The sequence below is a fragment of the Lepisma saccharinum genome, unplaced genomic scaffold (genome assembly GCF_977018435.1).
Source record: "Lepisma saccharinum unplaced genomic scaffold, izLepSacc3.1 HAP1_SCAFFOLD_252, whole genome shotgun sequence".
Classification (NCBI taxonomy): Eukaryota; Metazoa; Arthropoda; class Insecta; order Zygentoma; family Lepismatidae; genus Lepisma; species Lepisma saccharinum.
Genome location: NW_028143018.1, coordinates 77,539 through 88,995, shown reverse-complemented (window position 1 = coordinate 88,995; position 11,457 = coordinate 77,539).

The following is an 11,457-nucleotide window of genomic DNA, read 5'->3' as shown; positions in this document are numbered from 1 at the left end:
TCCAATCTCTTGTTTTGTACGTTTTTTCCACGTGTCTTGACATCCAATGTATTCCTGCAATGTTTGGTGGAGATCTGAGTATGTAGTTTTAGACCTTATCTGGAACCTCCAATCTGAAAATTTGAAAATTCTTCAAAAATTCGTCGAAAATCTTGATGTCTCCGATCTCTTGTTTTGTACGTTTTTTCCACGTGTCTTGACATCCAAAGTATCCCAGCAAAGTTTGGTGAAGATCTGAGTATGAAGTTTTTGACCTCATCTGGAACATCCTTTCTGAAAATTTGAAAATTCTTCAAAAATTCGTCGAAAATCTTGATGTCTCCAATCTCTTGTTTTGTACGTTTTTTCCACGTGTCTTGACATCCAATGTATTCCTGCAATGTTTGGTGGAGATCTGAGTATGTAGTTTTAGACCTTATCTGGAACCTCCTATCTGAAAATTTGAAAATTCTTAAAAAATTCGTCCAAAATCTTGATGTCTCCAATCTCTTGTTTTGTACGTTTTTTCCACGTGTCTCGACCTCCAATGGATCCCTGCAAAGTTTGGTGAAGATCTGAGTATGTAGTTTTTGACATTATCTGGAACCTCCTATCTGAAAATTTGAAAATTCTTAAAAAATTCGTCGAAAATCTTGATGTCTCCAATCTCTTGTTTTGTACGTTTTTTCCACGTGTCTTGACATCCAATGTATTCCTGCAATGTTTGGTGGAGATCTGAGTATGTAGTTTTAGACCTTATCTGGAACCTCCTATCTGAAAATTTGAAAATTCTTCAAAAATTCGTCGAAAATCTTGATGTCTCCGATCTCTTGTTTTGTACGTTTTTTCCACGTGTCTTGACATCCAATGTATCCCTGCAATGTTTGGTGAAGATCTGAGTATGTAGTTTTTGACCTTATCTGGAACCTCCCATCTGAAAATTTGAAAATTCCTAAAAAATCCGTCCAAAATCTTGATGACCCCAATCTCTTGTTTTGTACTTTTTTTCCACGTGTCTCGACCTCCAATGTATCCCTGCAAAGTTTGGTGAAGATCTGAGTATGTAGTTTTTGACCTTATATTGAACCTCCCATCTGAAAATTTGAAAATTCTTTAAAAATTCGTCCAAAATCTTGATGACCCCAATCTCTTGTTTTGTACGTTTTTTCCACGTGTCTTGACATCCAAAGTATCCCTGCAAAGTTTGGTGAAGATCTGAGTATGTAGTTTTTGACCTTATATGGAACCTCCTTTCTGAAAATTTGAGAATTCTTAAAAAATTCGTCCAAAATCTTGATGTCTCCAATCTCTTGTTTTGTACGTTTTTTCCACGTGTCTTGACATCCAATGTATCCATGCAAAGTTTGGTGAAGATCTGAGTATGTCGTTTTTGACCTTATCTGGAACCTCCCATCTGAAAATTTGAAAATTCTTAAAAAATTCGTCGAAAATCTTGATGTCTCCAATCTTTTGTTTTGTACGTTTTTTCCACGTGTCTTGACATGCAAAGTATCGCTGCAACGTTTGGTGAAGATCTGAGTATGTAGTTTTTGACCTTATCTGGAACCTCCTATCTGAAAATTTGAAAATTCTTAAAAAATTCGTCGAAAATCTTGATGTCTCCAATCTCTTGTTTTGTACGTTTTTTCCACGTGTCTTGACATCCAATGTATCCCTGCAAAGTTTGGTGGAGATCTGAGTATGTAGTTTTAGACCTTATCTGGAACCTCCTATCTGAAAATTTGAAAATTCTTCAAAAAATCGTCCAAAATCTTGATGTCTCCAATCTCTTGTTTTGTACGTTTTTTCCACGTGTCTCGACCTCCAATGGATCCCTGCAAAGTTTGGTGAAGATCTGAGTATGTCGTTTTTGACCTTATCTGGAACCTCCCATCTGAAAATTTGAAAATTCCTAAAAAATCCGTCCAAAATCTTGATGACCCCAATCTCTTGTTTTGTACTTTTTTTCCACGTGTCTCGACCTCCAATGTATCCCTGCAAAGTTTGGTGAAGATCTGAGTATGTAGTTTTTGACCTTATATGGAAACTCCTATCTGAAAATTTGAAAATTCTTCAAAAATTCGTCGAAAATCTTGATGTCTCCGATCTCTTGTTTTGTACGTTTTTTCCACGTGTCTCGACCTCCAATGGATCCCTGCAAAGTTTGGTGAAGATCTGAGTATGTAGTTTTTGACCTCATCTGGAACATCCTTTCTGAAAATTTGAAAATTCTTCAAAAATTCGTCGAAAATCTTGATGTCTCCAATCTCTTGTTTTGTACGTTTTTTCCACGTGTCTTGACATCCAATGTATTCCTGCAATGTTTGGTGGAGATCTGAGTATGTAGTTTTAGACCTTATCTGGAACCTCCTATCTGAAAATTTGAAAATTCTTCAAAAATTCGTCCAAAATCTTGATGTCTCCAAACTCTTGTTTTGTACGTTTTTTCCACGTGTCTCGACCTCCAATGGATCCCTGCAAAGTTTGGTGAAGATCTGAGTATGTAGTTTTTGACCTTATCTGGAACCTCCTATCTGAAAATTTGAAAATTCTTCAAAAATTCGTCGAAAATCTTGATGTCTCCAATCTCTTGTTTTGTACGTTTTTTCCACGTGTCTTGACATCCAATGTATTCCTGCAATGTTTGGTGGAGATCTGAGTATGTCGTTTTTGACCTTATCTGGAACCTCCCATCTGAAAATTTGAAAATTCTTAAAAAATTCGTCGAAAATCTTGATGTCTCCGATCTCTTGTTTTGTACGTTTTTTCCACGTGTCTTGACATGCAAAGTATTCCTGCAAAGTTTGGTGAAGATCTGAGTATGTAGTTTTTGACCTCATCTGGAACCTCCTATCTGAAAATTTGAAAATTCTTAAAAAATTCGTCCAAAATCTTGATGTCTCCAATCTCTTGTTTTGTACGTTTTTTCCACGTGTCTTGACATCCAATGTATCCCTGCAATGTTTGGTGAAGATCTGAGTATGTAGTTTTTGACCTTATCTGGAACCTCCCATCTGAAAATTTGAAAATTCCTAAAAAATCCGTCCAAAATCTTGATGACCCCAATCTCTTGTTTTGTACTTTTTTTCCACGTGTCTCGTCCTCCAATGTATCCCTGCAAAGTTTGGTGAAGATCTGAGTATGTAGTTTTTGACCTCATCTGGAACATCCTTTCTGAAAATTTGAAAATTCTTCAAAAATTCGTCGAAAATCTTGATGTCTCCAATCTCTTGTTTTGTACGTTTTTTCCACGTGTCTTGACATCCAATGTATTCCTGCAATGTTTGGTGGAGATCTGAGTATGTAGTTTTAGACCTTATCTGGAACCTCCAATCTGAAAATTTGAAAATTCTTCAAAAATTCGTCGAAAATCTTGATGTCTCCGATCTCTTGTTTTGTACGTTTTTTCCACGTGTCTTGACATCCAAAGTATCCCTGCAAAGTTTGGTGAAGATCTGAGTATGTAGTTTTTGACCTCATCTGGAACATCCTTTCTGAAAATTTGAAAATTGTTAAAAAATTCGTCCAAAATCTTGATGTCTCCAATCTCTTTTTTGTACGTTTTTTCCACGTGTCTTGACATCCAATGTATAACTGCAAAGTTTGGTGAAGATCTGAGTATGTAGTTTCTGACCTTATCTGGAACCTCCCATCTGAAAATTTGAAAATTCTTAAAAAATTCGACCAAAATCTTGATGTCTCCAATCTTTTGTTTTGTACGTTTTTTCCACGTGTCTTGACACATAATGTATCCAGGCAAAGTTTGGTGAAGATCTGAGTATGTAGTTTTTGACCTTATATGGAACCTCCTATCTGAAAATTTGAAAATTCTTAAAAAATTCGTCCAAAATCTTGATGTCTCCAATCTCTTGTTTTGTACGTTTTTTCCACGTGTCTTGACATCCAATGTATCCCTGCAAAGTTTGGTGAAGATCTGAGTATGTAGTTTTTGACCTTATCTGGAACCTCCCATCTGAAAATTTGAAAATTCCTAAAAAATCCGTGCAAAATCTTGATGACCCCAATCTCTTGTTTTGTACGTTTTTTCCACGTGTCTTGACATCCAATGTATCCCTGCAAAGTTTGGTGAAGATCTGAGTATGTAGTTTTTGACCTTATCTGGAACCTCCCATCTGAAAATTTGAAAATTCTTAAAAAATTCGACCAAAATCTTGATGTCTCCAATCTTTTGTTTTGTACGTTTTTTCCACGTGTCTTGACACATAATGTATCCATGCAAAGTTTGGTGAAGATCTGAGTATGTAGTTTTTGACCTTATATGGAACCTCCTATCTGAAAATTTGAAAATTCTTAAAAAATTCGTCCAAAATCTTGATGTCTCCAATCTCTTGTTTTGTACGTTTTTTCCACGTGTCTTGACATCCAATGTATCCCTGCAAAGTTTGGTGAAGATCTGAGTATGTAGTTTTTGACCTTATCTGGAACCTCCCATCTGAAAATTTGAAAATTCCTAAAAAATCCGTGCAAAATCTTGATGACCCCAATCTGTTGTTTTGTACGTTTTTTCCACGTGTCTTGACATCCAATGTATTCCTGCAATGTTTGGTGAAGATCTGAGTATGTAGTTTTTGACCTTATATGGAACCTCCTATCTGAAAATTTGAAAATTCTTAAAAAATTCGACCAAAATCTTGATGTTCCGAATCCTATGTTTTGTATGTTTTTTCCACGTGTCTTGACATCCAATGTATCCATGCAAAGTTTGGTGAAGATCTGAGTATGTCGTTTTTGACCTTATCTGGAACCTCCCATCTGAAAATTTGAAAATTCTTAAAAAATTCGTCGAAAATCTTGATGTCTCCGATCTCTTGTTTTGTACGTTTTTTCCACGTGTCTTGACATGCAAAGTATTCCTGCAAAGTTTGGTGAAGATCTGAGTATGTCGTTTTTGACCTCATCTGGAACCTCCCATCTGAAAATTTGAAAATTCTTAAAAAATTCGTCGAAAATCTTGATGTCTCCAATCTTTTGTTTTGTACGTTTTTTCCACGTGTCTTGACATCCAATGTATCCCTGCAAAGTTTGGTGAAGATCTGAGTATGTAGTTTTTGACCTTATATGGAACCTCCTATCTGAAAATTTGAAAATTCTTAAAAAATTCGTCCAAAATCTTGATGTCTCCAATCTCTTGTTTTGTACGTTTTTTCCACGTGTCTCGACCTCCAATGGATCCCTGCAAAGTTTGGTGAAGATCTGAGTATGTCGTTTTTGACCTTATCTGGAACCTCCCATCTGAAAATTTGAAAATTCTTAAAAAATTCGTCGAAAATCTTGATGTCTCCGATCTCTTGTTTTGTACGTTTTTTCCACGTGTCTTGACATGCAAAGTATTCCTGCAAAGTTTGGTGAAGATCTGAGTATGTAGTTTTTGACCTCATCTGGAACCTCCTATCTGAAAATTTGAAAATTCTTAAAAAATTCGTCCAAAATCTTGATGTCTCCAATCTCTTGTTTTGTACGTTTTTTCCACGTGTCTTGACATCCAATGTATCCCTGCAATGTTTGGTGAAGATCTGAGTATGTAGTTTTTGACCTTATCTGGAACCTCCTATCTGAAAATTTGAAAATTCCTAAAAAATCCGTCCAAAATCTTGATGACCCCAATCTCTTGTTTTGTACTTTTTTTCCACGTGTCTCGACCTCCAATGTATCCCTGCAAAGTTTGGTGAATATCTGAGTATGTAGTTTTTGACCTTATATTGAACCTCCCATCTGAAAATTTGAAAATTCTTTAAAAATTCGTCCAAAATCTTGATGACCTAAATCTCTTGTTTTGTACGTTTTTTCCACGTGTCTTGACATCCAAAGTATCCCTGCAAAGTTTGGTGAAGATCTGAGTATGTAGTTTTTGACCTTATATGGAACCTCCTTTCTGAAAATTTGAGAATTCTTAAAAAATTCGTCCAAAATCTTGATGTCTCCAATCTCTTGTTTTGTACGTTTTTTCCACGTGTCTTGACATCCAATGTATCCATGCAAAGTTTGGTGAAGATCTGAGTATGTCGTTTTTGACCTTATCTGGAACCTCCCATCTGAAAATTTGAAAATTCTTAAAAAATTCGTCGAAAATCTTGATGTCTCCAATCTTTTGTTTTGTACGTTTTTTCCACGTGTCTTGACATGCAAAGTATCGCTGCAACGTTTGGTGAAGATCTGAGTATGTAGATTTTGACCTTATCTGGAAACTCCTATCTGAAAATTTGAAAATTCTTAAAAAATTCGTCGAAAATCTTGATGTCTCCAATCTCTTGTTTTGTACGTTTTTTCCACGTGTCTTGACATCCAATGTATCCCTGCAAAGTTTGGTGGAGATCTGAGTATGTAGTTTTAGACCTTATCTGGAACCTCCTATCTGAAAATTTGAAAATTCTTCAAAAATTCGTCCAAAATCTTGATGTCTCCAATCTCTTGTTTTGTACGTTTTTTCCACGTGTCTCGACCTCCAATGGATCCCTGCAAAGTTTGGTGAAGATCTGAGTATGTCGTTTTTGACCTTATCTGGAACCTCCCATCTGAAAATTTGAAAATTCCTAAAAAATCCGTCCAAAATCTTGATGACCCCAATCTCTTGTTTTGTACTTTTTTTCCACGTGTCTCGACCTCCAATGTATCCCTGCAAAGTTTGGTGAAGATCTGAGTATGTAGTTTTTGACCTTATATGGAAACTCCTATCTGAAAATTTGAAAATTCTTCAAAAATTCGTCGAAAATCTTGATGTCTCCGATCTCTTGTTTTGTACGTTTTTTCCACGTGTCTCGACCTCCAATGGATCCCTGCAAAGTTTGGTGAAGATCTGAGTATGTAGTTTTTGACCTCATCTGGAACATCCTTTCTGAAAATTTGAAAATTCTTCAAAAATTCGTCGAAAATCTTGATGTCTCCAATCTCTTGTTTTGTACGTTTTTTCCACGTGTCTTGACATCCAATGTATTCCTGCAATGTTTGGTGGAGATCTGAGTATGTAGTTTTAGACCTTATCTGGAACCTCCTATCTGAAAATTTGAAAATTCTTCAAAAATTCGTCCAAAATCTTGATGTCTCCAAACTCTTGTTTTGTACGTTTTTTCCACGTGTCTCGACGTCCAATGGATCCCTGCAAAGTTTGGTGAAGATCTGAGTATGTAGTTTTTGACCTTATCTGGAACCTCCTATCTGAAAATTTGAAAATTCTTCAAAAATTCGTCGAAAATCTTGATGTCTCCAATCTCTTGTTTTGTACGTTTTTTCCACGTGTCTTGACATCCAATGTATTCCTGCAATGTTTGGTGGAGATCTGAGTATGTCGTTTTTGACCTTATCTGGAACCTCCCATCTGAAAATTTGAAAATTCTTAAAAAATTCTTCGAAAATCTTGATGTCTCCGATCTCTTGTTTTGTACGTTTTTTCCACGTGTCTTGACATGCAAAGTATTCCTGCAAAGTTTGGTGAAGATCTGAGTATGTAGTTTTTGACCTCATCTGGAACCTCCTATCTGAAAATTTGAAAATTCTTAAAAAATTCGTCCAAAATCTTGATGTCTCCAATCTCTTGTTTTGTACGTTTTTTCCACGTGTCTTGACATCCAATGTATCCCTGCAATGTTTGGTGAAGATCTGAGTATGTAGTTTTTGACCTTATCTGGAACCTCCCATCTGAAAATTTGAAAATTCCTAAAAAATCCGTCCAAAATCTTGATGACCCCAATCTCTTGTTTTGTACTTTTTTTCCACGTGTCTCGTCCTCCAATGTATCCCTGCAAAGTTTGGTGAAGATCTGAGTATGTAGTTTTTGACCTTATATGGAACCTCCCATCTGAAAATTTGAAAATTCTTAAAAAATTCGTCCAAAATCTTGATGACCCCAATCTCTTGTTTTGTACGTTTTTTCCACGTGTCTTGACATCCAAAGTATCCCTGCAAAGTTTGGTGAAGATCTGAGTATGTAGTTTTTGACCTTATATGGAACCTCCTTTCTGAAAATTTGAGAATTCTTAAAAAATTCGTCCAAAATCTTGATGTCTCCAATCTCTTGTTTTGTACGTTTTTTCCACGTGTCTTGACATCCAATGTATCCATGCAAAGTTTGGTGAAGATCTGAGTATGTCGTTTTTGACCTTATCTGGAACCTCCCATCTGAAAATTTGAAAATTCTTAAAAAATTCGTCGAAAATCTTGATGTCTCCAATCTTTTGTTTTGTACGTTTTTTCCACGTGTCTTGACATGCAAAGTATCCCTGCAACGTTTGGTGAAGATCTGAGTATGTAGTTTTTGACCTTATCTGGAACCTCCTATCTGAAAATTTGAAAATTCTTAAAAAATTCGTCGAAAATCTTGATGTCTCCAATCTCTTGTTTTGTACGTTTTTTCCACGTGTCTTGACATCCAATGTATCCCTGCAAAGTTTGGTGGAGATCTGAGTATGTAGTTTTAGACCTTATCTGGAACCTCCTATCTGAAAATTTGAAAATTCTTCAAAAATTCGTCCAAAATCTTGATGTCTCCAATCTCTTGTTTTGTACGTTTTTTCCACGTGTCTCGACCTCCAATGGATCCCTGCAAAGTTTCGTGAAGATCTGAGTATGTCGTTTTTGACCTTATCTGGAACCTCCCATCTGAAAATTTGAAAATTCTTCAAAAATTCGTCGAAAATCTTGATGTCTCCAATCTCTTGTTTTGTACGTTTTTTCCACGTGTCTTGACATCCAATGTATTCCTGCAATGTTTGGTGGAGATCTGAGTATGTAGTTTTAGACCTTATCTGGAACCTCCTATCTGAAAATTTGAAAATTCTTAAAAAATTCGTCGAAAATCTTGATGTCTCCAATCTTTTGTTTTGTACGTTTTTTCCACGTGTCTTGACATGCAAAGTATCCCTGCAACGTTTGGTGAAGATCTGAGTATGTAGTTTTTGACCTTATCTGGAACCTCCTATCTGAAAATTTGAAAATTCTTCAAAAATTCGTCGAAAATCTTGATGTCTCCAATCTCTTGTTTTGTACGTTTTTTCCACGTGTCTTGACATCCAATGTATTCCTGCAATGTTTGGTGGAGATCTGAGTATGTCGTTTTTGACCTTATCTGGAACCTCCCATCTGAAAATTTGAAAATTCTTAAAAAATTCGTCGAAAATCTTGATGTCTCCGATCTCTTGTTTTGTACGTTTTTTCCACGTGTCTTGACATGCAAAGTATTCCTGCAAAGTTTGGTGAAGATCTGAGTATGTAGTTTTTGACCTCATCTGGAACCTCCTATCTGAAAATTTGAAAATTCTTAACACATTGACTGCCATGTGTATGATATGTCATACACATGGCTTCTTGCTTCTGGGCCACGTGTATGCTACTCCATACACAAACAAGAACCTGATTCTTGGCCGCGTGTATGGAAACGCATACACAGTTCAAGCAAAACTATATGACTGTTAAATAGCCGTGGCGTACAGCTAAGATGGGGCAGTAATAATTTTAATTTCTGTAATGTCTTACAAGAGTAAAAAAATCTTCAAAACTTTATTTACGCTTACGTATTCTTTTCACTAGTACGAATGTATTGACAACTAAAAAGGAAGGGTAAATGCGTAAATACACTTTTTTTCTGGTTGGAATTCACAGCAAGCGATAATACATTGTGGAATATATTGCTAGTACATCATAATTCTTACAAAACGATTTGTTATATAATATTTTTTTGTAAACTTATGTTTCTCTTAGATATATAGATATAAGGATGACATATTTTGTACCGAACACTTTGGAAGTTCAATGATTTTTGTTGAAACACTCCCGGCACATAAAAGGATTTTTGGGACATTTGTCAAATACTGTCTTCACCCACCTGGCAAACTTCCTCCCTGTCGAGTCAGAATTTCCACTTCTGCCATAGATTTTGTAGCAATGTACACAGCGTCCTTGCTTCTTTCTTCCATTATCCCCTACTTTGTCTATCAAGGGATGAGTTGGAGTTTTTCTGCCTTGTTGGTCAGGTAAAGTGAGCTACTGTCCAGGAGGTAATTATTCAGAAATAATATTTAGGATTACAAGTTCCCTGAATTCATTTATGTGTATGTTACTGGACTGGATGCAGTCACTGTAGAGAATGTAGGCATTCACGAGAGCCGTTCCCCATATAAATTCAATAATAACTTTCTTGTACCATTTTGTAGTCTTTCGCAGAGCATTCCCATATAAAGCCAACTGATCACTTACGTCAATGAAGTACTTGCCAGTATTATAATCAACAATTGCGGTAGGCTTTCTAATTTCTGAACCACATCTTTGTGTTACAGTTACCTCTTCAGAAGAGTGAGCTGTAGATAGTACTAACACATCTCTCTTATCTTTGCACTTCAGAATAGTCACACCTTCCTGAGTTTCCTTTCCTACAATATCACCTTTCCTCAATTTATCTTGAAGAACATCTGCTGGTAAATATTTACGGTTAGACCTAATTGTACCGATCAGATGGGTATTATTGTAAATGCCAAGGTAAGCAAGAGGAACGCTGGTGCAATAATTATCTGTGTAAAGGCGCCGGCCTTCACCGAGAAGATGTCTTACAAGCTGTAACACAACAGTTTCAGGAACTGACATGTTACCGGACATGTTTATATTTCCAACTTGAAGAATAATGTTCCATGTATAGCCCCTGCTGGTACACAACTTGAAAACTTTCACTCCGTATTTATTCTTTTTGGAAGGGATGTACTGCCGAAATGAAAGTCTTCCCCGCCATGGTATCATACTTTCGTAGACACAATTTTTCCCCCTGGTGTGTATATTTCTTGGAATCGTGAAATGAGTTTGTTGGTGATGTTCGTAATTTCATGTAATCTATCATTAGCGACAACACGTGAATTGTCTGCAAAATGCCACATTCGTAGAAGCAGTTCAAATCTGTTTCTACTTATTATACTTCGGGAAAGATGAAAATCATATAAAGCATTAGTGCTCCCGTAGTCTGATAATTTTGGTACTTTGATCACCACAAAATTTTAAAACAACGTGATATTCGGAAAGAACAAGACAAAATGTGGTAACACAAAGCGAATAATTACGTGTATGAAATCATATACACGTGGCATACAACGTCAAATTGAAAACCTACGCCGCGTGTATAGAAATGCATACACACCACAAAAACCTCAATAATGGGCTCAATTTCAATTGTATTGAGATATTATACATACACATTTCATTCACAGTCGGTCAGTGACAAGAAAATCGGATTGGCCCAGAAGAGATACATTTTCAGTTACATGGTGGCAGTCAATGTGTTAATTAAAAAATTCGTCCAAAATCTTGATGTCTCCAATCTCTTGTTTTGTACGTTTTTTCCACGTGTCTTGACATCCAATGTATCCCTGCAATGTTTGGTGAAGATCTGAGTATGTAGTTTTTGACCTTATCTGGAACCTCCCATCTGAAAATTTGAAAATTCCTAAAAAATCCGTCCAAAATCTTGATGACCCCAATCTCTTG